The sequence below is a fragment of the Pistacia vera genome, unplaced genomic scaffold, assembly GCF_008641045.1.
Source record: "Pistacia vera cultivar Batoury unplaced genomic scaffold, PisVer_v2 Contig86, whole genome shotgun sequence".
NCBI classification, from domain to species: Eukaryota; Viridiplantae; Streptophyta; class Magnoliopsida; order Sapindales; family Anacardiaceae; genus Pistacia; species Pistacia vera.
In genome coordinates this window covers 443,466-454,803 of record NW_022196734.1, presented here as the reverse complement: position 1 = coordinate 454,803, position 11,338 = coordinate 443,466, and the positions used below count along the sequence as shown (strand labels likewise).

Genomic DNA, 11,338 nt, shown 5'->3' with positions numbered 1-11,338 from the left:
ACGGATAATCAGCGATAGATGAATGATGAATGCAATAAAGTAAAAGACAATAAGGTTTTTAAAGTGGTTTTGCGAGGTAACCTCTTATGCCTATGTCCACTGTTCTTGTATTTGTTGTGAGAGCTTACAACAAGGGTTCTATGAAAATTCTCAAACCCCTTTTTTCATCATTTGAGGGGGTTTATACACAAGGTTTGTACAAAGGAAAGAGCGAAAATAAAGGGATTACAATTGATTTCAACTACAACCGATATTCTCGCAATTGGGTGATGTGATTGCGTAGAGATTGCTGTTAATCTGGTCATTCCCGTAATATCTAGGATCTGAAGTAATCTGGGAATTGATTAAATGATCATATGGGTTGTTCGTGACTAGCTTATGCTGGGTCGAGCTATATGTCGACTAGCTTATGCTGGGTCGGACAATAGATAGGGTTGGACTGATTTTGGGTCGATTTCATACCTCACAACTCACCGAGTTTGATAAAAAATTCACACACAACAATCTGGTACAAATATTTCATTATGAATCAAATGAAACTTAATTTAAGAGACGACTTCATCATGAATCATCATTGAATGAATCAAGTAAAGGGTTAGGGTTAGTAAGATTTTGCTATCATATATATATTTCTTTGGATGGTGATTAACTCCCCTCTATACTGAATTTGACGGAGTCCAGCGTACTTATTCCATTGTTTATTTCTTACTTAATTGGCTGCCGTCATGATTGTTTTTTAAAATCAAAGTTTATGCATAATTAATTTTGCATGGTGATGTTTGTCGCTATTATTTTGTACGTAATCCAAGTGATTTGTCTTTTCAAGTCATCTATATTCTTTAATAACCTAGTGACAACTTTTAGAGATGTATTCTATTTATAACAAATTAGTTATATATAAGCCGCCTTGGACGTCACTAATATAGACACAATAATCTTTTAAACAAATTTAAAAAGGAAAAGCACTGTTATGAACTGTTTTGAAAAAAAAGTATTATGTTAGATGATCGTGAAATGAAAAACATACATTCGAGACTACTAATATAAGAATAAAACCACATTACATAAAGAGACACAATATTTACGTGATTCAGTATAACCCGTCTACATCTAGGATGAGAGAAATTTATTATAGTTTCATAAACACGATATACAAAAGTACACAACACCATAAATCTTATACATAATTAACAGAACTAAAACAATCATAGTTTTTAACCATCCTCAACCCAGTACCTAGAACGAAAACAATTATAGTTTCTAAGATACCATACCCATGATGTTTAATAACCCTTATATCAAATACTTTGTGTTCTCACATTTTCTCATTACCTTGAATTGGTTCTCCCCTTTATATTTATGGTAGTATATGATAGATTTTATTTTTATTTTTATTTGTAATTGTATTTCTTATTAAATAATTTACTTAAAAAAACATACAATTTTACACGACAAGAAATAAGAAAACAAAACACAATATCCCAACATCTTCGTCTTATAATAATGATATCAAATTAAAAATTTAAAAAGGATGGGCAGATAAGTGGTATTTGTCTCTTATATGTGAAAATGAGATATTGGCCTGATGTCAGGAGATCAATAATGATGATATCAAATTGGTATTTTCAAATCCATTTTGTGGGGGTATGGTCCAAATTCCTTCTATAAATTTACTAAACCTTGCAGGCTAAGCACCAATTAGCTAAGGTGAAAGAAAGATCGAAATTAACAGAGCTAGAGATGGGGTCTGCGATGCTTTCAGAAACTAATCGTCCTCATGCAGTTTGTGTTCCATTCCCAGCTCAAGGCCACGTACATCCCATGTTAAAACTAGCTAAATTTCTTCACCACAAAGGCTTCCATGTCACTTTTGTAAACACAGAGTTCAATCATAGACGGCTGTTAAGGTCCCAAGGCCCTGAATCTCTCAATGGTACCTCAAGTTTCCGTTTTAAAACTATTCCCGATGGTCTCCCTCCATCTGATGCTGACGCCACGCAAGACGTTCCCTCTATATGCCACTCAACCAGGAAAACCTGCTTAGCTCCCTTTAAAGATCTTCTCGTGGAACTCAACAGCACGTCTTTGTCAAATGTTCCTCCAGTCACTTGCATAGTATCTGATCTTGTTATGAGTTTCACTCTTGAGGTTGCTAAAGAGCTGCATATTCCTAACGTTCTTTTTTGGACAGCAAGCGCTTCTGGCTTCATGGGTTACGTGAATTACCGAAATTTAATAGAAAAGGGTATATTTCCTCTCAAAGGTAATCCTCATTTATTTCTTTGACGCATGTCTTAATTAATTACGTAGTTTGAAAATTATGCCACTGAATTCCCTTTACTTCTGACATGTAGATATGAGTTATTTAACAAATGGATTTATGGATATTGTTCTTGATTGGATACCTGGTATGGAAGGAATAAGATTGAAGGATATGCCAAGCTTTATCAGAACTACTGATGCGAATGATATTATGGTCGATTTTGCCCTGGGAGAAGTTGAGAATGCACGTAATGCGACTGCACTCATTTTCAATACTTTTGATGATTTAGAAGGTGAGATTTTAGAAGCAACTTCTCCAACTTATCCTCCTATCTACAGTATTGGTCCTCTTCAGCTCCTCCTGAATTAGGTTCCACTTGATAATGCTCTGAGTCTCGTAGGATCAAACTTATGGAAAGAACAACCCGGGTGTTTGGAGTGGCTTGATTCAAAGGAACCAAACTCTGTTGTTCTTGTTAACTTTGGGAGTGTAACTGTCATAACAGACTATCAACTTGTCGAATTTGCTTGGGGTCTTGCGAATAGCAAACAAAGCTTTTTGTGGGTAATTAGGCCTGATCTAGTCATCGGTGAATCAGCCATTCTTCCTCCAGAGTTTATGACAGAAACAAAAGAAAGGAGTCTCCTGGCAAGTTGGTGTCGCCAAGAGGAAGTTCTAAGTCAAACAGCGATTGGAGGGTTTCTAACCCACAGTGGTTGGAATTCTACAATGGAAAGCTTGTGTGGTGGTGTGCCTATGATATGTTGGCCATTTTTCGCAGAGCAACAGACCAACTGTTGGATGTGTGACACTAAATGGGGTGTCGGCATGGAAATCAACTCTGATGCTAGCAGAGTTGAAATTGAGAGACTTGTGAGAGAATTGATGAATGGAGATAAGGGCAAAGAAATGAAGAAAAAGGCTATGGAGTGGAAATTATTGGCAAAAAAAGCAATTACTTCTCCCAATGGATCCTCTTACATGAATATGGAGAAAATGATAAATCAGGTTCTTCTCAACGTACATCAATAAAGGATGCTTTAAAAAATAGTAGTCTATAATTAAATTGTGTATTTTATGTTAAATTTTATATTGGTGTTATTTGTATTTTATGCACGATAAAAAAGCGTGCAGATTTTATGTTCTATGTAATAAAAATTATAAAAGTCTGCATTAATAATCATGTAAACCTTTTCCACAAAGGCAAATATATATACAAAATACCAATTAACTTTTACGGAACATAGCCCTTTTCATATTTCCACGAACATTAACATATGATATCATGTAAGTATGTCAATCTATAAGTGGGGCACTTCCGCACTTACGTGTAAAAAATCTTTCACAATACATAAATAATCATAAAATAGAGGTAATATTATAGTACTTGGACCATGATCCTAATTAAATAAACAGAGACATGCTATTTTAATGTAAATCCAACTGTACTAAGAAATGTGAAGTAGTAGGTGATGTAACAAGGATAAGGCAGTTAATTATCAACAGTATTCATACTGGAGCATCAATGGCGGATTTTAAGTTTGTTGCCAAGTGTTGATGCGTGATTTTGACACCAACTAAACGCACGTGTGAAATACTGAGCTGGCCTAGAGAACACACGCGAATGAGAGTATGAGAATGGATAATAGATGGAGAACGATGTTTAAAGTGGTTCAGATGCTTAAACAAGCGACTCCTACGTCTACTGATATTGTATTAATATATTGAGGTTAGGTCGCGTTCAGCGAGCTGACTTACAAGTGATTACAAAGAGAAAATAAGTAATCTATTACAGAGAGAAATTAGCTAATCCTATAAACGGGAGAGGAGCCCTCTATTTATAGTAGGATGGATCGAGGTAATGATTACTAAATCAGGAAATATGTCAGATTTCCATCCAAATCCTTCATTGCGTCCCATTATTCACCTGCCTGAGTGATTTACTCGATTCTCGTAGGGATTGGACACATGGATCACCTCCAACCTTTCACCAACCTGACGTGCACCTACTACACTGGTAGGAACACGCCTCTTGTGTCAGCACGCGATGTGGCTGCACTTGAACGACACCTGGACTTACCTAAGCTCTAACCACTTGCGTTGATAGCGTTCTGCGTTAGCCCTACTTTTTCAGGCATAACAGAAGTACCCTAGTTTTTAAGGTTTGAGAATCGAACCTTGGAAACTACATGTCATGCCTTGATTTGATGCGTTTGAACACCGGTTGACCGACCTGAATGCAGAGAGTTCGAAGAAACATTTTCATGCAAGCGACCTGCAATGGCCTTTACTTTAAGGGTCAGCGACCTGTATTAGACCATTGCAGTGCCACGACGATGGCTTCGATCTTCTCCTGAGTCTCACGACCTGATTGCACTTTGCAGAATTTTTTGCGTAAGGCAAGAGATCGTATGGCTTCGTAGACGATATACATCCAAGTTGAAGAGCCACGTTGCTTCACGATGAGATATGAGACAAGACCGAGGGGTTGCATCGGTTCGCGATGAGAAATGAGTCGAAGAGTGTTGTACGTAACGACCTATTTAGATGTTATCCGTTGCACTTTCATAGCTGATGCATTTAATGAAATATCTTTTGCTCTGACAAATGTGTCCTGTGCGCAATAAGTGCCAACCATGCACATTAAATGTGACCCATGCTGAAACGACATTCCCTATTAGAGCATTAAATGCGGATATGAGCGCATTCAATGTGGAGGAAGGAAAACGTGCTGTCGCTTGAGCATTTCAACGGAAGAGAATGACGATTTGGTTTCTCGAAGCGTGATGGTCACTCTTCTCCGCTGATCTATGACACGTGGTCGCGATCAGCGGTGAGATGCATTTTTCGCCCAAATGTCGTTTGACTTCGGGAAACCAAAGCGCCATTTCCTTCACTATAAAATCCCAAGTTCACTTCAGGCAATGTCACAATATTCATCTTCTCAGAGAGAGCAAGAGATTTCCGTGAGCTTTGATTCTTTGTCTATCAGATTGGTGCACGCTTGATATCTGGAGCAGGAGGACTAATCTTCCATTTCAAGAGGTAAGGATGATCCTTCTGTCACTTTTACTATTTTTTCTTGTTTTCAATAGTTGTCGTGCAATGACAGTCTGTCAAAAGTTGATCGGAGATGAAACATTCTCTTTGGGATTGAGCCATTGATGGTGGCTCTAAAAGTATTTTGTTAGGGTTTTTCTAGGGTTTAAGGGAGGAAGTATTTTCTTTTTCCTCCACATCATCGTACGAAACTGTGTACGAAGACTGAGTGATTGCCTGCATGTCGCTTTGGCAGACCGCAGTAGAATGGATCCCCAACAACCAGAGCCGAGGAAAGGACCAGCTCGCTTGTGCAAAATGCTCCTGCAAGTCCCCCTCGAGAGATCTTGCTGATACTTACAGATGAAGAGCTTCAAAGGGTGGTAGACCAATACACTATTAGCGTGGAGGTATTCCGAGACAGGACACACACAGCTCGGAATCCACCACGAGGGCTGGTTGTGATCTCCGAGGACATTTTCAAGGGTAGGGGGTTGATTCCTTTCCACCCCTTTGTTAAGTCGGTTCTCGACCACTTCGAGGTCGCACCCTTGCAGCTCACACCAAACGGGTACATGATAGCCGTGGCCATGTACATCGCGTGCTGTGAAAATGGACTGGGTGAGCTAACCACGCTAAAGCTCGGTTGCTCGTATATCCTGAAAAAGAGTAAGTTCAAGGATTCTTACTACCTTTCCAGGCGAACTACCATAGAAGCGGGAATACACAGTTGCCCGAGTAATGTAGGGCCGTACAAGACGAAATTCTTTTTCTTTCATCACGATGGCATTTGCCATTTTCAAGATCCAAGTAGGTCCTCCTTTCTATTGAGTTCGCGAGCTTTCTTTCGTTCTTTGCTAATGAACTATTTGTTTTTTCGCAGTTAACAAGACGACTAGGTTAGAGCTCCTTGGGGATCCGGACAGGATCGCTACCTTCGACTTCCTACCTGAAGAGAGTCGCGACATAAGATTGCTCGTGATGATCGCAAATTTGCGAAAATACTATTTCTTCAACTCAGAAGTGACCCTAGAGACCACATCAAGTAAGCCTCTTGACCTTAGCCTTTTTGATTTCGCATGTAACAAACTGTTTTACTAACGATATTCGCGTGCAGCGACCATGCCTCCAAGGTGCCCAATTCACCACGACCACGACAATTTGCTTCCCCCGAAGGGGTGCTATCGGACCGGCTAAAGCGGCTCCCAACAGTTCCCCCATTGGAAGGACATCGACAACTGATCCAGCCCGACCTGCGAGCGCTTCTAGCCTTCGGCTACTCGGCCAAAGCAAAAAACCACGGCCTAGAGGCCTAAAAAGAGAAGGAAAATTCAGACCAAGGAGTTGGAGTCCGAACCGGAGGGTTTGGGCATCCAACCCAAGAGGTCTCAGCCTTACCAAGCATTCTGCTCAGGAGGGCTAGCTAGGGGCACAACCAACATCTCCATTGCTCCTCAAGGTCAACAGGCAAGACAACAGGCAACCATAGTCCCAGGGAGGAAGTTGAAAAGGAGCTGGTACAGGGAACTCTACCTGCTGCGGGCATAGACACCCCTGTGCTAGAGTCAATGGGTCAGCTACCAGACCATCTGCAGCCGGTAGTCTTCACTTTGCTTGAATGCGGGCTTATAGAGGCCTTTGAGCAGTTCGTGGCCTCCGGTATTATGGACCTGATGACCACTTCCTTCCGGCATTTGAGCAATGTAAACGAGCTACCCTTAGTGAGGACATTTGCTTTTGTAATATAAGGGACTAACTTTATTCTCTTCGTTATGCAGACCCTGCTCTCCATGTACCTATCCCTACAAAAGGTCCAGTTGGGGGCTGCTGAAGGACTAGTCGAGATAAGGATAGAAAATGTGCGGCTCAAGCGGGAACTAGAGGCCACGCAAGCAGATAAAGACTCGTCTATCGTTCAGGCGAAGCAGCATTTGTCTGAGAGGGATGCTGCATTTTGCGCGGTGGACTTTCATAAGTTCGAGTTGGAGAAGCGTAGCATAGAGACTCATCTATCGTTCAGGCCAGACTCACCAGGGAGGCTGGTGAGAAAGACCAGGCACTGCAAACAACCTCCGAACGAGCCTTGCGAGCAGAGAAGGAAAGAGGCGAGCTGTGGGAGAATACTGAGAAGCAACGATCAGTGCTTGAGGCCGAGCTCCACTTTACTCGAGGTCGCGTCACTTCGCTAACTGCAGAGATGCAATAGCAAGAGGCGGAGATCGAGAGCAGGGCTACAGAATGGACGATTCAGTCTATCTTCGCCCTTCAATTGAAGAACCCTGAGATGGATCTGTCCGACCTCCCTGAGAAGTATCGGAATGAACTTGCCTCCATGGCGCAGGCCGAGGCTAAGGAAGCGACTTGGGGACCAGACCTAGAAAAAGAGCATCCGAAGTTCGTTTTAGAGGAGCCCGCACTCAAACAGGCGGTCGGTGACCAGCCTGGGGATGAGGATCAGTAATCCGCTTCTCTTGTTTTCTCCCTTTTTGCCTATGTACTTTCCCTTTTTAGAAATAAAGATATCGCTTTTTACAATCTTTCAGGACTATTTTCAATTTTCGTATTCTTACATATGAGATCGCATTCTAACTATTTACAATAACATTGGTACAAGTTTATGCGAACAGAATTGTATACATGGGAAAATGATTACAAAAGAATAGAATTGTACACTTGCTATTTACAAAGATTACAAAGATTAAGAAAAGTAAAATCTTTACAAGGGAACAATTTAGTTCGGAATTACTGATAATATGGTAGGAGATGTTCAGCATTCCAAGCTCGCGGTACTTCGGAACCATTCAGCCTTTTGAGATGATAAGTTCTCGGTCTTATCACTTTGGCGATGCGGTATGGGTCCTCTCAGTTCGGTCCTAAAACTCCCGCACTTGGTTCTCTAGTACCAAAAAAGACTTCTTTTAAAACGAGATCGCCGACTTGAACGTCTCTTCTTCTGACCTTAGAGTCAAAGAACCTTTTCGCGCGTTGCTGATAGGCTGCTATTCTTAGCTGAGCTTTGTTGCGATGTTCTTCAACTAGACCAGACTTACGCACACGAGTGCTTCATTGTCGGCTTCGTCGAACAGGTCCCTCCGAAGTGAACCAGTCCCTACCTACACAGGGATCATCGCTTCACAACCATATGCTAGCGAAAAAGGGGTTTCTGAGGTAGAGGTTCTCAGAGTTATCCTATAGGCCCACAGGACTTCAAGAAGGTCGTCGGCCCAATTTCCCTTGGCTGCACCAAGTTTGGCCTTTATAGTGTGCTTAATAGTTTTGTTTACAGCTTCAACTTGACCATTTGCTTGCGGTCTTGCAACTAAGGTAAACTTTTTATGGATACTCAGCTCGTCGCAAAACTGCTTGAATTCTTCGTTATCGAACTGATTTCCATTATCAGATATGAGAGTATGAGGAATCTCATAGTGGCACACAATGTTTTTAAAGATGAAATCTTTGAGCTTTTAGGTGGTGATCGCGGCTAATGGCTCTGCTTCAACCCACTTGGTGAAGTAGTCTACCGCGACCATCATATACTTGACTGCCCCTTTACCAACTGACATGGGACTAATGAGATCGATTTCTCATATGGAGAATAGCCAGGGGCTGCTCATGGTTATCAGCTGGTGGGAAGGAGCTCACAGTATGTTTGCGAACCATTGGCATTTGTCACACTTTTTGACAAAGTTATAGGTGTCTTCCTGGATTAGGGGCCAGTAATATCCATGACGAACAACTTTGTTGGTGAGAGATCGTGTGGCCGTGTGATTACTGCAGATCCCTTCATGTATCTCTCACATGATATAGTCTGCTTCTTCGCCGATTACACATCGGAGAAGGGGGCGCTAAACCCTCGCCTGTATAGCTGGTTTCTTATTAGCGTGTAACGAGCAGCTTTTATTTGAAGGATCCTTGCTTCGACCTTGTCGTTAGGCAAGATCCCATCTCGGAGATACTGAATGATAGGGGTCATCCAGAAAACTGATTCTATTGTATTCACGGTATGTTCGGTCGAGCTGACACTAGGAGCCTCTAAACCAAACAGGAATACTTTTCGGTGCATCTGAGTCTAGCGATGAGGCTATCTTTGCCAAGGCATCTGCCACAGAATTGTTATCTCTAGAAATCTGTGTGATCGTGAAGTGCTTGAACGGCTCGAGTGCGACCTTAGCTTTCTTCAGATAGCTGATCATATTTTCTTCCTTGGCTTGGTATTCCCCCAAAATCTGGTTGACAACCAGCATGGAGTCGCTGTGAATGCTGATTGTGGTTGATCCCATTTCTCTGGCCAACTACAATCCAGCGAGCAGAGCTTCATACTCAGTCTCATTATTGGTCGCTTTGAACCCAAAGCAGAGGATTCCATGAATATGAGTCCCCTTGTGATTTAAGAGGAGAAAACATGCCCCGGCCCCCTTCCTGTTCGATGATCCGTCGATGTATAGGCTCTAGGTCGACAGATTCTAGATAGTTTCCTGGCTGACTTCGCTGGCTTGTTGTTTGGATTCCTTGGTCGGATGATATGAGAATTTCGAAATGAAATCAGCAATAGCCTGCCCTTTGATAGTTGCTTTCGATCTATATTGCAGATCGAACTGACCTAGTTCTATGGCCCATTTGAGCAATTTACCCGATACCTCTAGTTTCTGAAGGACCTGCCTGAGCGGGTAACTTGTCATTACAAGGATCGTATGGGCGTGGAAGTAAGGTCGCAACTTTCGAGAAGCGATCAGTAGGATATAAGCTAATCGCTCCATTTCTAGATACCGCATCTCGGCATCTAACAAACGTTTGCTCGCGTAATACACTAGCCACTAAACCTTGCTCTCTTCCTGATCTAAGGCTGCACTAACTATGTATTGAGAGACGGACAAATACAAGAGGTGGATCTCTAGCGGGAGAGGCTTGAACCGAAGGGGTGGCCTCCCGAGGTGCTCTTTAATGCTCTGAAATGTCTGTTCGCACTTGAAAATCCACTCAAACTTCTTATTGGCCCTGAGAATGTTGAAGAATGGCAAGCAGCAATTTGTTGCTCTCGATATGAAGCGACTTAGTACCGCTATTCGCCCATTAAGGCTTTGGATCTACTTTTTTTTGGTCGAGCTGTTCATATAAAGGAAAGCTTGGATTTTCTCGGGGTTGATCTCTATTCCCCGCTGGCTAACCATGTACCCTAGGAATTTTTCTGAGGATACTCTGAATGAGCCTTTGAAAGGATAAAGCTTCATTTTGTATCTCTAGAGGATGTCAAACATCTTAGAGAGATGTGTTATGTGATCTGAAGCCACATGCGGCTTGACTAGCATGTCATCAACATAGACTTCCATTGACTTCCCGATCTGCTCGAAAAACATTCGGTTAACCAACTGCTGGTAAGTTGCACCAGCATTCTTTAGGTCGAAGGGCATAACCCTATAGCAATACAACCACTGATCTGTTACAAATGAGGTATGCTCTTCGTCCGGCATATACATCGGAATTTGATTTTATCCTGAGTATACATCCATAAAACTCAACAGCTCATGCCCGGAGGTGGCATCCACGAGCTGGTCAATCCTTGGTAAGGGAAAATTATCCTTGGGGCAGGCTTTGTTAAGGTTGGTGAAGTCTACACAGGTCCGCCACTTGTCATTAGATTTATTTATTAGAACTGGGTTGGCAACCCAGCTTGGGTAGAGCGCTTCTCGGATGGACCCATTCTGAAGGAGGTTATCTACCTCGATTTTCAAGGCAGCATAACGCTCTAGATCCATCGTCCTTCTTTTTTAGCGGACCAGTTTGGCTTCACTATCAATGTTCAAAGCATGACAAATGATGTCCGGGCTGATCTCGACCATATCGGCATGCATCCATACAAACACATCAATACTCTCTCTAAGGAAGTTGATCAGGTCGTTAGCGAGCTAGGGATTGAGATTACTTCCAATCCTAAACACTCTGCTTGGCTCACTCTAGTTGACTGACACTTCCGTTAGATCCCCAACTGGCCCACTGGCAGGATATTCCTGGATACGAGGATCCATATTATCCTCGGCT

The 11,338-nt window shown here is 42.1% G+C and overlaps 1 pseudogene; it reads left to right on the top strand.

Moving 5' to 3' along the window:
- The first annotated feature begins 1,740 nt into the window (after positions 1 to 1,740).
- LOC116118820 lies at positions 1,741 to 3,295 on the top strand (annotated as a pseudogene).
- Positions 3,296 to 11,338: the final 8,043 nt, after the last annotated feature.